General features: G+C 57.5%; 1 protein-coding gene across 8 annotated transcripts in view; it reads left to right on the top strand.

Moving 5' to 3' along the window:
* Positions 1 to 13378, top strand: part of Bcor (BCL6 corepressor) — a 127187-nt gene that overhangs the window by 74540 nt on the left and 39269 nt on the right. For 2 of the 8 annotated variants that reach the window (XM_003469370.5, XM_003469367.5), the window contains exon 1: positions 8021 to 8786. The exons of 3 other annotated variants lie outside the window; for them this stretch is intronic. The gene's annotated coding sequence lies outside the window, so the exon portion shown is untranslated. Of the gene's footprint in view, positions 1 to 8020; positions 8787 to 9239; positions 9610 to 13378 lie in introns of those variants that run through there. 3 more of the 8 variants (XM_003469369.5, XM_003469368.5, XM_013151963.3) reach the window with 2 other exon arrangements.

The raw sequence follows: 13378 nt of genomic DNA, 5'->3' as shown, positions 1-13378 counted from the left end.
GGTAGGGGCGAGGCTGGGAAAGCCAGGCAGGTTAGCTGGGTCGCCGCTGGATCTCGATGGGCACAGAGGAGGGAAGGCCCATCGGCCTTCCCCCACGCGGAGTGGCAAAGTAGGAGCCCCGTACCGGACTGTGTCCCTGTGGCGAAGGGAGGAGGTGTGGTGCCGCCTTGACCTAACCCCGTCCCCCGCCTTAAGGCTAGAGTGGGGCCGAGGGGCAGACGAGAGTGTCTGGTTTGGAGAGCGGGGGCGGGCACGGGCAGGCTCCCAAAACAGGTTTTGCCCCATCTATCTTGCGAGCCTCTTAAGGCCAGAACCTGTATCTCAGGGGCTAGTGGCCTTTCGACCCTCGAGAGGATACCGAGCCCCCCCTCCCCGCAGGCCGCCCAGAATGGGTGGGGGGGGGTGAGTGGCCGAGGCTTGACTGCTCCAGGCTCTGAGCTTCAGAGCCCCATTTTCTCCTCCGCGATCTCTGCATACAACAGTAGACAGCCTCTCCCAGCACCACGCGCCCAGCTGCAGGGCCCGGGAGCAGGTGTTCCAGCCTGGCCGGAGTGGCGGCTCCGCGCCCCTCCCGGCCCAGCTGCGGGGCTGGGAGGGGGAGGGGCATGCTTCTGGAGGTCGCGGAGGGATGTCTCACCCGACAGACCGCTGGGAGGGTCCTCTGGGCTTACACGGGGATACTCCAGAGCGCGGACAGCGCCTGGGGCCAGGAGGGGTCCGCAGTGACGCGCGGGCAGCCCTCGTCTGGAACAGCCCTGGGGGCCAGCGGAGGCCGCTCCGGGCGGCGCGAGGGCTTCCGGTCCCTGTGACTGCGGCGGCGGCGGGGCGGCCGGGAAGTTCCCTGGGCGGCCGCGAGGAGCACCCTACCCTCGCTGCCACCGGCGCCCTGAGTCTCAGGGCGTTTAGCAACGCCACTCTCGGCTAACGCGGGGCCGGAGGCTGCGAGGTGGTCCGGGTCCAGCCCCAAACGGCTACCCGAGAGCCGAGGCCCTGGCGGAGCGGCCACGCGCTCCCAGCCCCCCTTCTCGCCGCCGCTGATATGGCGGGCACGTGAAGCGCAGCTCGGCTCCCCGGCGCCAGCCAGGGAGCGGCCTGCCCCACTGGCTCAGCTTACCCGCGGGTCCAGGAACGCGGAACCGAGCCCGGCCGGGCCCCGCAGAGCCCGCGCCCCCGCCCCCAGCTCGCCGCGTCCCCGCACCCCCTCCCGGGCAGCACCCGGCCTTGGGGCTGCGCCAGACGGCTTGCCCGAGGGGAACTCGGGCTGACTAATGGGACGCGTGTGGGCCTTACGTGAGGCCCGGCTGTCAGCGGATGCCCGGTCGCTTGACGCTTACGCCGCGGCCAGGCTTTTCGGGGAAAGGCGAGAGGAGGGGTTTCCCCGCTCGGTGGTTTCGGCTCCCCGGGGACAGTCCAGCTGCGGCTGGGCCGGGGCTTCGGGTCTCGGCCTAGCCCGGGTCCAGAGAGGGCAACCCCCGTGTGTGACGGGCTCCCAAGGTGCAGACCCTAGACGGGGCAGTGGGGGGCGGGTAGGAGACCAGAGGGCGCTTTGAACCGCAGGGGAGCGGAGCGGTTCGGTCCATTTGACTTGGCGAAGGGACTTGGGGCCCCGGCCCACCCTGATGTTTGCGGTCTAGAGCTCACATCTGAACTGGAGGGAGTCTGTAGGTTGCCCTAGGGGCCTGGAGTTTGACACTAAAACCTTCAACAAAGTCTTCCGGAAATCCCTTCCTGAGATTCCTGTGAGGAAAAAGGATTGTTAAAACTCCTGGAGAGTCCAGTTCGGTTGGAGTTCTTGGTTTCTTCCCTTTACTGGGGCCTGTAAAAATCAGCGGAGTTTCTTACTATTTCGCATAAACAACCTCATGTTGACACAGTTATATGACCCTCCCAAATAAAACTACCTGTTTAGTTTCAACACTGGAACACCATGGTAAAATGCAAATATCGACAGTAACTAAGAGAAGGTAAACGCCACTGCGAGCTTGGGTTGGATGCAGGATAAATCCTCATCATGCATCCCTGGTTTTATTCAGCCTAATTACACTAGTAATCCTGCCCCCCACGAGAAAGCCTGAAGCCCTGTAGTAGAGGTGCGACTTTTCCTGGGGAGCCTGCCAATGGGGAGGGGGTTGTTGGTGGAGAGGAGGTGGGTTTTAAATGTCACTTCCAAATGAAAATGCTTTCCTTTAGCCTTATTCTTTTTTTTTTTTTTTGATGCAGTTTTCCAAAGGAGCACTTTTATGAGATAAGAAGTGACCGATCAAAATCGCTGAGGGGAGGTTGTAAGCAGCCGCTTTGCCCCAGCTTAGCCTTATCTTATCTTTCACACTTGCATGGCGGGAAAAAAAATTGGCTTATCTTTATCCCCACCCCCTTCTCGCCTTAATTGCTAAAAAACACTGGTGTGTTAAACAGGCAGGAAGGAGGTCTCTGGGTTGTCCATGGAAAAGGAAGATTCAAAAATGTGGGCTCCTGAGGGAAGGAACGATGCCAGGGTTTGTTATTTATTCCCCAGGACCTTTCTAGTGTGACACAGTCTAGTCCAGGGTAGAAGGCCCTATGGCTAGATTTTTTAAAGCAAAAAAGAAAGGAAAGAAAAGAGAAAGATCAGGATGGCTTTGGTTCCTGCGGCTTCCCCAGGCCTGGATTTCTTAGCACTGCCTTTACCAACCTCTCTCTTCATCTCTCAAAAGCTGGCGGTGGGTCTTCGGGTTGAGGCTTCTCTGCCTTCATTCCCCCCTCCCCACACTCACCCCCCACCTTAGGGAGGAGGGATGAGAGGCTGGGATGCATAGCCTGCTGGAAATCATTAAAATATATGCGAGTGTCTGCAAACACACAGTTTTAAATCATGGCGTTTCCCCTCCACGCTGGTATATTTAAACTCCAGAGCGAGCTGGATCTCCTCCCTCTCAGTCGTTTGTCTGTGTCACCGACAGGCCGCTAATGGCCGGGCTTCCAGGCGCTGTGCATTATGCATTAGCCTCCTCCCTCTGCCGCACACAGAAGGTTCTGTCAGGCCTCGCAACACAAACCACCCTGCAGGCCCCCTCCCCATACCCCTCACTCTCTGCCAGGGGGTGCACTGCTGCTAAAGCGCTGGAGATAACAGGGATGGGGGGCACCAGAGACAGAGGCTGAGCAAAGTGGGCTGGGAGGTGAAATGGGAGTGGGTAAAATGTGCAGCAGATTAAGCCACTTGGAATCTCCACAATCTCCAGCCAAGCACAAGCCTGAATGCAACCTTCCCAAAGGCAACCACCCTGCACCACTCACCCCTGTGCCAGGATGTGTGTGTCTGGGGTGGGGGGTAGAGGCCTTTAAGAGACATTTCCATCTACTGGTCAGTACCCCATCCTGTGGGGCTGGGGGAGGTGAGAGGCTGGCCTCCAAATTCCTTCAGTCTTGGGTGGTACCCCAGAAGGACTTGGGGTGGTGAGTCTCTAGCAAGACCCAGCAGAAGTGGAGGAGGGAAACTGGATACAAAATGGCTGGGGTAGGAGGCCAGCATGCTGGCTACAGGATGAGTAGTTGGTTGTTCCTTGACCCTCTCCTTGCACTTCCCATTCACTACCCCCCCCAAATATGCACCTGGTAAAATATGTGCAGGAGGCGCCTTGCTAAATAAGCAGCCCAGGCTGGATGTGGCATCTGTCCAGGTTTATCTCTAGGAGCATCTGACCAGCGTGATGGGCTTTCACAACTCTTAGACTGGGACCTAGCTGAGCTGGAGATGCGGCCTCCTAGAAAAAAGCCTGTGATGTTTGTGCCCATTTGGTCAATTCCCAACCATATTGTCAGTTGTGCAGTGTAGACATGTCTGGGCTTCAGGAGTTGACACAACCTGAGTCCAGACCAGAGATTTTGAGGAACTGTTGGTATGAACCATGTTAGCCCTGTCGCCCAACCACCGAGTGACCTTCCAAAGGCCAGGCAGACAAAAGAGCAGCCATCTTTAACCAGGCGAACCCAGCCATATCTGTCCTGGAAGGCAACAACCTCTACACGTTTCCTGATTACTGAAATCCCTGGGACAAGAATGGGCCTTCAATTGTTACCTCATTTGAGTTTTGGAGGGGGAGCTGAGTATGTGTCAAGGCTTGGAGGGTGAGCCAATGTATCTTTGTAAAACCGCAATTGGACCAGCCAGTAAGTCTTTTAAAAAGTAACAGGGGGGACTGTAAGTGTGACTGTATTGTTAAAGATAGTTAATATTAACCGGCTGCAAATGTAAAGCAAAACTGTGTTACCTGTAACTACTTAAGTGCTACATGTTTCTGTAACTGTGATGGCTAGTATCCTAGGCCTGAGGACAGCCCAGAGGAAAGCCACCAGAGGCCTACAGATTAGGATTTCTGTCCTACACACACATTACTAACGAATGCCCACACGATGTTGGGAGCCCAGGATTCCCTATACCTGACTAGGACTTCATCACGGGGGAGGGGGGGGCAAGGCCTTTCCCCTAGGCCTGGGTGTGGGTGGAGGTGCGAGGCCCTGGCAGGCATTGCCAAGTCAGCCTGACTTGCAAAGGGCAGCCTGGTTCCAGGCCTGCTCCCAGAAGCTCCAACTTGCTCGCCCAGTTACATAGTCTGCTTAGAATCCGCTTCAGGAGAGGGACTGGGGAGCCTGAGGTCCAGCCACATGTTGTAACCACAGGACCTTTTCAAGAGGATGGGGTGGGTGGAGGAGGGGCAGCCCCAGCAGCTCCACCTCGAAGCACCTCAGTTCCACTCCGATTTCTTTATTTCGCTGCTGGCTGCACAGCCTCGCCTCCCTTGCGCTCACTCGCTCTCACCCTCTGCCTCCTCCTCTGCTTTCATTGAAATCCTCCCCTACCAGAGTGCCTGACCCATGAGGTCAGCTCTAGAGGGGCTTGCGGGAGGACAGAGGAGGAGGGAGCAGGGGAAGAACAAGGCCGCCTGCAGGCTGCTGGCCCTACTGCGTCCTCAGCTCCTGAACCTCTTCTCGAGTGAAGACATGAAATGGGACTGCCCTTCCAGTTTCTGCCTCTTTTCCTCCAGTAATTCCAACTAAACAGGCCAATAGGTGTAATCCTGTCCTTTCCCTCCCCTCCGCTTTAGGGCACCTCAGAAAAATTCCACATTTTAATTCTCAGTGAGTCAGAAATCCCCCCACCCCACCCCCACTCACACCTCTTAGGACTCCCTTAAGATATTTTTTTAAATCCCATGGAGTTGGAAAGTGTATCCCTAGAAGATGGAGGAGAAAACCTTTAATCCTACCCACCCGCCAGAGGATATGCTGGAGGCCAGAGGATAAGGTGGAGGCAAGAGACTAAAGGGGGGGGGGGCGGTGAATGCTGCAAATTACGTCAAAGGCAAATTTACTAGCCTGTTTGTCTCCAGCATCAAATTTCTGCGGTAGTCAGCCCTCACTGTGGCCCCTTCGCATTTACAGCACCCCTCCCCATTCATTTTAACTCTAGGACTTAAAGTTAGACAAACAGGCCCCTTTGTCAGCAGCCCTGGGAAGCCGAGGGACTCCAAAAGGCAGCAGGCTTCCTGCTCACCTCCTAGATTTTTCAAAAGTTCTGGATAGTTATATGTGACTCTGGGAAAAAGCCTGTACCTTTGGGGAAAGTTCAGGAGTGTCAGGGAAGGGAGTAAAGGGATGGGCATGGGGCCAGGGCCTCTGGGATGCGGCCTAACGGAGTCGGAAGAGCCTGGCACCGCTGCACTTCACGTTTGCCCAGGCCAGCTTGCCCACCCAATCTTTTTACCTGGACCTTCTGAGAGTTTCCCCACAAATATCCAACGCCAGCTTTCCCGGTTATTTTAGACTTGTTTTGAATAAAAGGAGTTGCTTCAAAAGAAATGGTGCTACAACACAACCAGCGGCCTTTTCTCCAGCTGTGTCTGTAACTCGCATGCGTTCAGTCTAATAACTTTTAATGTCTGGCCCTAAAATGTCTTTATAAAAAATAGCTTTATGGCATAATAGTCCAGGTGTCTTTCTGCTTGTTACCGGAGATTAAAAAAATATGTGGGTTAGTTTTTAGAGACATCCAACCCCCCAGAAAAACCGGGGAGACAAAGTGTGCATTCCATTCTGCAGGCGCGAGTCCTGGAAGTGATCGCGGCCCAGCACGGCTGGGCACTGCTTACTCGAGCACTTGCCTGCCTGCTTGCCTGTCTTTTGCATCAGTTGTTACAAGCAGCTCTGGAGCATGAAGATTTAATTCTGCCCAAAGTTTCAGGTTTCAAACGGTAGAGATGTTTCACTTCTGCTTTGAGAAGGGCTGTTTTTATAAGTATGTGCTGAGAAGTAAAACAGAATGAATAAAATCACACCTAATGTCAGTCCCACAGTCAGTAGTGAGTCTCATTTTTAAAAGGGAAAATATCTCCTAGCTAGAGCTGATTTTGGCCTTGACCTTGACTTAGTAATCAACTTGAGATGCTTCTGATTATTTTTGGCATGGGGACACTCCAGGATATTTAAAAACTTTCCGTGTGGATTTACAAGCCACCTCCATTTCGGATATATGTACTCTTCAAGCCTGCACCATCTTGTACTTAGGCAGAAGAGACACCCCACCCCCTGCCCCAGCATAAAAAGACCCTGGGGAGCAACCGAATGGGGTCACCTTTGGCGGTCGAAGTCTGAACCCCCGGTGTGTGTGCGGTTAGGCCGGAACACCCATCCCCCCCTCCTGCCCCTTCCCGCCAGCTTCATGAACTGGGGCTCTCGGCTCGCCCTTGAGGCTCTGCGCTCCGGGGAGGCCGGAACCTCGTTTCTCTCTCGCCTGCCTGCCCCCGCCCTCCCTCCCCGCCTAGAGCCGCGCAGGGTGCGCTGGAGAAGCTCAATACGTGTCAATTGAATTGAATTGCTGCGGGCGCAGGCTGTACGTCGCCGCCGCCGCCGAGCACCGATCAGCACGACTTTACCGGTGGAAATTTATGGAGCGAACGGTGTAAGCCAAAAGTTGCTCCCTGCCAAGGAAAATAAAACGAGGGAGATAATCTTCAATGGCCCCCGAGTGAGGGGCCAGGGTAGACCTTCCTACCATCTGAGGTGCAGACCATGGAATGCTCCAGATCCAGGAAAAATTCAAACGGATCTCCGCTTCTGTACTGCCCAGTCCCCCTCCGCCTTGTGCCCCCCAAGAGCTGCCCCCTGCCCCACCCCCGTCTCCAAACAATTCTCACACAATTGAAACGTCCGGGGAACTCGGGTGCGGAGTTAGGGCGGAACGGCCACTGTTGCCCCGGGTGGCGTTTTCAGGTAGCTCTTGACACTGAAATGGGAACGAGCTCCTCGGGGAAAAGGCAGGCGATCAGGGGTGGAGTGTGCGCGGACGCGCACTGCTAGACTCTGCTGGGTCTCGGAGGGGACGCGAGGCCGGGAGAGCGCAGCGCTGGTGGTGAGAGGCGGCTGTGGCGGCTGCCGCTGGGGTTTGACAGCTTTGGCTGAGCTGAGTGCGAGGCGCTTTATGGTAATTGCGGTCCTCCACTGGCCTTCTGGGTACCAAGGGGAGTCTCGGCGCGCGCCTAGGAGACCTGCCCCCGCCGTCCCCCATCCCTTCCTCTCAGGTTCTGCCGGCAGCCCTCACAGCCGCCGCCGCCCAAGTCGGTCTCCGGTTCGCCCAGGACGTGCACCCTGGCCCGGCGTAAGCAGCCCACTAGACCGGAGCTGGAGAGGGGACGGTAGCGGGGGTTGGGGTGGTGCCACCCAGGTGGTCCAGGGTTCGGACATAGAGAGGCCAAAACGCTCCGGGCCGCGAACGGATGACGGCCAGGGAAACTCGGGCAAACCTTTCCTGGGGAATCACCCCTCCCGAAACGCCACCGCGGAGGCGCCGCAACGGAGGGTGAGCGGAGACTGGGGGAGCTCAAACTTGCGAGAGCTGGAGGCGGCGGCGGGCGGGCGGCTGTCGCCCGAGCGCTGCGCCTGCGGGGGGAGGGGAGGCGGCTGCTGGGAGGGAGGGAGGGAGGGAGGGCGGGCGCAGGGAGGGGGAGGAGGAAGAGGAGGGAACCAGGGAGGGGGACGCGTTGGGATCGCGGCGCTTGGCGGCAGACGGAGCCCGGGCTCCCAGCGGCAAGGTGAGGCTGAGCTGCGCTCCTCGCTGAACGCGGGCTGAGCTCGATAGCTGCCGGGGAGACGCGCCCGGAGCCCAGACCGCGACCGAGAGAGGGACTGAGGCGGGCGGCGGCGGCGGAGGGGGAGCCCGCGAGCCGCCGGGCGGAGAGCCCAAGCCGCGCTGTCGCCGCGCAGGGACGACTTGGCCAACACACACACTCACACACACCCAGCCCGAGCGGGCGCTCGCGGCGAACCGTCAACATGGCGCTGGGGCTCCTGCCCGAGCGCGGGCGGCAGCGGCGGCGCGGGAGCTGCTGAGCCTGGCCGAGCCCAGTCCAGCTGCGGGAGCCTGGAGGATCGCGCGGGACTGTCGCCACCTGCCCTGAAGCTCGGCAACCGCCCCGCCCCGCCCCACCCCCACGCGGCCGAGAGCCCACCCCTTGGCGGGGCCGACCCCGAGGGCAGCCGGCTGGCAGCAGACGGTGAGGGAGGCGAGCAAGCTCGGCGCCGTGAGCGGGCTGCGGGCAGCCGGGGACGGCAAACTTTGCTGCTCGCCGCGCTTCCCCGGCACTGCTCCGTCTCCGCTCGTTAACGTCGCCACCTCTGAGCTCCACACACCTCTCCTCACCCACCCACCCAACCATCCTCGGCTTCTCTTCGCCGCCTCGATTCTGCTCCGGGGAAAACTTCAAAGCGCAGGATCGCAGACTCCCTGCCTACTCCCCGACTGGGGATTTCAGGTCAGTGCCCCGAACACCTTTCCCCGGGGAGGCTGCGGGCGGGCTGGCGCGCCGCGGGCTGCAGTCGGCCCCCTCCACCGAGGCCCCCGCCCGCCGCGGATTCCTCCGACTCTTGTGGACCCCACGAAGCTTTTGCCTTGCGCTTTTCTTTAGCTGCCTTGCTCGCTTTCGTTTTTATTTTATAGCTATAAGTTGTTAGAAATGCAGCCAACCCCAGTGGCCCCGCGTGGGCACCAGAGAGGGAGGAGAGCAGCCGGGGGAGGGGGCTGCTGTCTCCCGAGGGGTTGGGAGGAGAGCAGAGAGTTCGCCGAGTGGAAGTTTGCAGCCTGTGTGTGTGTGTGTGTGTGTGTGTGTGTGTGTGTGTCTGTCTGCGCGGGAGCGCGGTCGCCGCTGAGCGCCGATTGTGGGGCGCGGGGGGGGGGTTGGGCTGGAAGCTGGGAAGCTCGGCTCGGCGTTAGCTCGCGAGCAGGAAGGGGAGGGTGGCGAGTTCCCGTCTGCTTTCTTTTTCGACTCGGGAAAGAACTGTAAAAACCCCCAGCCGCCGCCGCCTCGTCTCCCCTCTCCGGGGGCCCTTGGTTCTTCCAAGTGGAACGACGGCGTGTGTGTGCGCGAGGGTGTGTGGCGGGCGCCTCGGGCCGAGCCGAGCTCGACCTGTCGCCACCGCAGAACTCGGGAGGGGTGTCCCGGGTTTTTCTTGGCTTACCCCAAAACGCGAATCACGTGGATTTAAAAAGCAAAACAAAAAACTAAGCGATTGTGTAGAGCCGGTGGTTTGAACTGGGCCGGTTCGCCCGCCCGCCCTCCAGGTCAGACGCTTTGTTTTGTAAGTGTTCTTTTAATATTTTAATCTGCGGCCCCCTCCCACTCTCTCCCTTGCAGGTAGTCGAGGGGTAGATTTTAAATTAAGAACCCCCAGGGGTGGGTGTAGAATGTGTTTGCATGCGGGGAGGGGGAGGGAGGCGAGACCTGGGCCCTTCGCTGGGCCTTGGGGAGTCCGGTGGCAACCCCTGATGGGCGTGTGAAAGTCTGTGGCCAGAGGAAGTTGGTCCCACTCGGAGGGCGTGCGGCGAAGAGGTTCTGGGCGAAGAGGAACTTGCGCACTCGGGCGCGATCCTCGGCTGAGGCGGGGAGGGCAAGGCGCTGACGCGCCGCGGGCCCCGCGCTTGGAGCGGGCGGGAGGCTGCGCCGCAGAGCCTCCGCCAACTCGGGGACTCCGGGCGGCGGCAACAAGCGCCTGGTGTTTACGAACTGAGACTTGGGGCGCAGTGCGCGGAGTATAGCGGCTCCAGCCTCTCAAGGTCCCGGCGGGTCACCCGCCACCCGAACATTAGAGGGGAGCACGTAGCTGGGTCCCGAAGACGGCAGAGTCTGGTCGCGCGTAGGCCGTGGTCAGGCAAGGCTTAATTTGCTGTTAATGAGTCTTTGCCAGAAAGTCTTCGATCTCCAGCTAGAGGTTGTGAGAGCCTCTGCGCGAGGGTGCTCGCCGCCCGCGTCTAGTGGGTGGGGGTGGGGGGATACAAGAGCAAAGAAGGAAGGAGGGTATGTGTATTTAAAAACAAACCTTAAAAAGAAACCAGCGCTTCAAATAGGTATTCGCATAGCCTCTCTGAGTCTAGACTATTAAGCTCAGTGCTTTGGCTATGCCACCCTTTGGAAGTGTCTCTTGAGGGGTGGCTAGGATAGGGGTATTTGGTACTTGGTTCTGGGGGTGGCCCCTTGGAAAAACATCCTTAACATAGCCTGGGAGTAAAAATGAAAAGGAAATGGCCCACCCCGGAGGGTGGTGAGCGCAGACAGACTTGGGTATTTCTAGCCATCTGACACTTCCTGTGACACTGGAAACGGACACCACGGGCCGAAATCAACCCTTATGAGGTGTTGGGTTCGGTTTTGCCAACAGAATTGCATGAGTGGAAGGCATTTTAATTGTTGGCCTCAGAGACTCCTTCCTGTATGTGGACACTTGGGGAATAAGGCTCACTTCTCCACCCTTCCCTCTCCCCCCCCCCCCGCGCCCTCCCCTGACCTGTTTTCTGGTCTAGGCTTTGCAGGGTTGGCTCTAGGGTTTATTTTGGGCAGGATTTTAGCACGTAGAGGAAAGCAGGAGGCGATAATTAATATGCCGTCCAGGTTTAATCCGAGGATGGCCTTCAGCTTGCGGGTATATACCGCTACGCACGCCAATTGCCTAGCGTGGCTAGGGGACAGCGCGGGGTTGGGGCGCCGGGCGCTCGGCCGGCAGGTCGAGGCTGGGGCTCCGCTGGCCCCAGCGCTGTCCTTTGAGGCGCTGTCACCAGTAGGTGACTGAGAGTTAATTAGGAAGTGTTCTCTGGATCAATGGGCCGCACAGCTCATTAGCGATTCTCTCCAGCCCTTTGCAGGGCTGGCCTGGCCTCCGCCTCCCACACAGGCCGGGCCCCCGTGGTCCCGGCTGCGGAGAGCGCCGCTGGGAAGCTGGGAGGGGACAGCAGCCAGGGACAGCGGGGAGGCGAATGTAACTTCGCGGGGCGGCGCGTTGCGTGCGGCGCCGCGAGGCCCGCGCAGCCCGCTCTTTCTTCCTGCTCACCGTCGCCTCCGCTGTGTCTTTAACTTGCTCCCTCTCGCGTCGCTGCCTGGCTTCTCCCCGCCTCCTGCGCCTATCTCTTGTTCTCTAAGCACGACGCCTGTGCTCCCCGCCCAGTTTGGGATTAGACAAGATAAAAATAGGACTGCCCAACGCGCAGAGCTGAGACTGTGTCCCGGCAGCCGAGGCTGGTGGGAGCACGGGGGCCAGAGGCTGGGGAAGGTCCTCCGGGTGGCCAGCGCCTGTGGCTTCCCCTCCCCCATCCCTACAGGCACCGTCACGCTCCCCGGGCTCTACCCGCCTTGAACCGGGTGGGCCAGGGGACCTGGGCAGGGTCTCCGCCCTCTCGCGGGTGTTGTTGGTGTGCGGGTGATAGATCGGTCTAGACAGGCATGCAGGCTCCCTCCCGGCTGAAGGACGGGGGGGGGGGGCGCGGAGACGGCAGCAGACTCCCGTGAGCAGCGAGTGAACGAGCTAGTCTGCGGGCCCAGCGAGCCGGGTGGAAGGAAGGCTGCGAGATTTCTCTTAACCCTTTGAGGGCTCTAGAGGTAGCATACTGCGGGAGGAAGGCAGAATTTAGGAGAGATTCCTGGAGGCTAGAGTAGTCCACGGGAAGGGAGGGGCAGGCGGGGAGTCTAGGCCTAGTATTTTCCTTTCTCTTCTGTGTTTGCCTGGTCACATTCTGGCGCTTTGGGCTCGATTCTTCGACAAACCAAATGCAGCTGCTAAACGATCTAGCTTGACCTGGTACTTGTCAGTGGGGGAGCTGTGAACACACAATGGGCACTTCACTTAAGGAACTGAGTCTGGGACACACAGATGTAGCGCTCAGAATTTTTGCTGTCATTCAAGTAAGAGAAGATCTGCACTGAGTGTAGATGGGTGGGGCCTCTCGCTGAGACCACTGCAGACTGAGGACCTGAGCCTGAGGTGCCAGGCCAGGATGTACAGGTATGCTGGGGGGAGAGAGGGAGAAAACAGGAATAGGGAAGTCACTGAGTTGTCTATACAAATAGATACTTTTAATTCATGAACTTGTGGAGAGACAGACTCAAAAGGGAGCAGTCTGGACACTGTTGGGATCCATCACTTGTATACACATATGGGGCTAATATTGAATTGGTCTAACAATTTAATACAACTCTGCAGACATTAGTTCTTTCCAGAGCTTGAAATTGGTGGGTGGGTTACCCTGTGCATAAATAACTCATTACTGACATTCCACTCTCTTCCTGCCCCCTCTCCTTCCTTTCTTTTAAGGGTTTGTGACCTAAGGGATTTAGATTTAAACTGCAAACCCATACTGGTCTGGCCAGAGAATGAGCCACATTATAGGCAAAGCAAGAATATATAAGTAGAAGGAAGGTATATGTCTTAGACAGTAATGGTCAGATTAAGTTATGTGTCTGAATGACATGTGCTGAGACAAATCAAGACACTTGGGCTCCAACATCCAAATGGGACAAGAGATACATAAGAGATAAAGAACAGGCCAAGAGCAATGTAAACATGGGTATGCAAATATAGAAATGTGTAGCCATATTCTAAGAGAAAAATCTCAGTCTTGGTTGAGCTGGAAACGGGCAGAATTTCTGTAGGTGCGTTCTAGAGACAAAAAGCCCATTTAAAGGTGTGAAGAGGGTCACTTGAAAACACAAAAAGCATTCATATGCATATATCCATGTGTTAGATGCACAGCCTGAATGACAAAACCTCCAGGCTGAAGACTTTCCTGCAGAGTGAGAGGGTCCTAGGCACAAGGAAGTGTGGGCCACACAACCACTTTCACACAGGAATTCACAGGGAAACAATGTATTTGCTAGAAGAAAAACAAAGTTATTTGCTAGAAGAAAAACAAAGTGGAGTAGCCTCCCCAAAGTTCACTGAGGCTACTTCTGGTTGGTTTGGGCAGCAGGATGTGTGCTGAGCAGGTAGGAGGAATCCTGGAGACGTTTGGAGTTCACATCCTGAGATTCTGGGTGGGGTATGAAAAATAGGAGTAGTTTGGTACTTGGTGGTGGGGAAGAGA

This window comes from Cavia porcellus, unplaced genomic scaffold, assembly GCF_034190915.1.
Source record: "Cavia porcellus strain 051 isolate PalLab524CR breed Dunkin Hartley unplaced genomic scaffold, mCavPor4.1 scaffold_3, whole genome shotgun sequence".
NCBI lineage: Eukaryota > Metazoa > Chordata > Mammalia > Rodentia > Caviidae > Cavia > Cavia porcellus.
The sequence above is the reverse complement of the archived record's forward strand: the minus strand, read 5'-3'. Positions and strand labels throughout refer to the sequence as shown.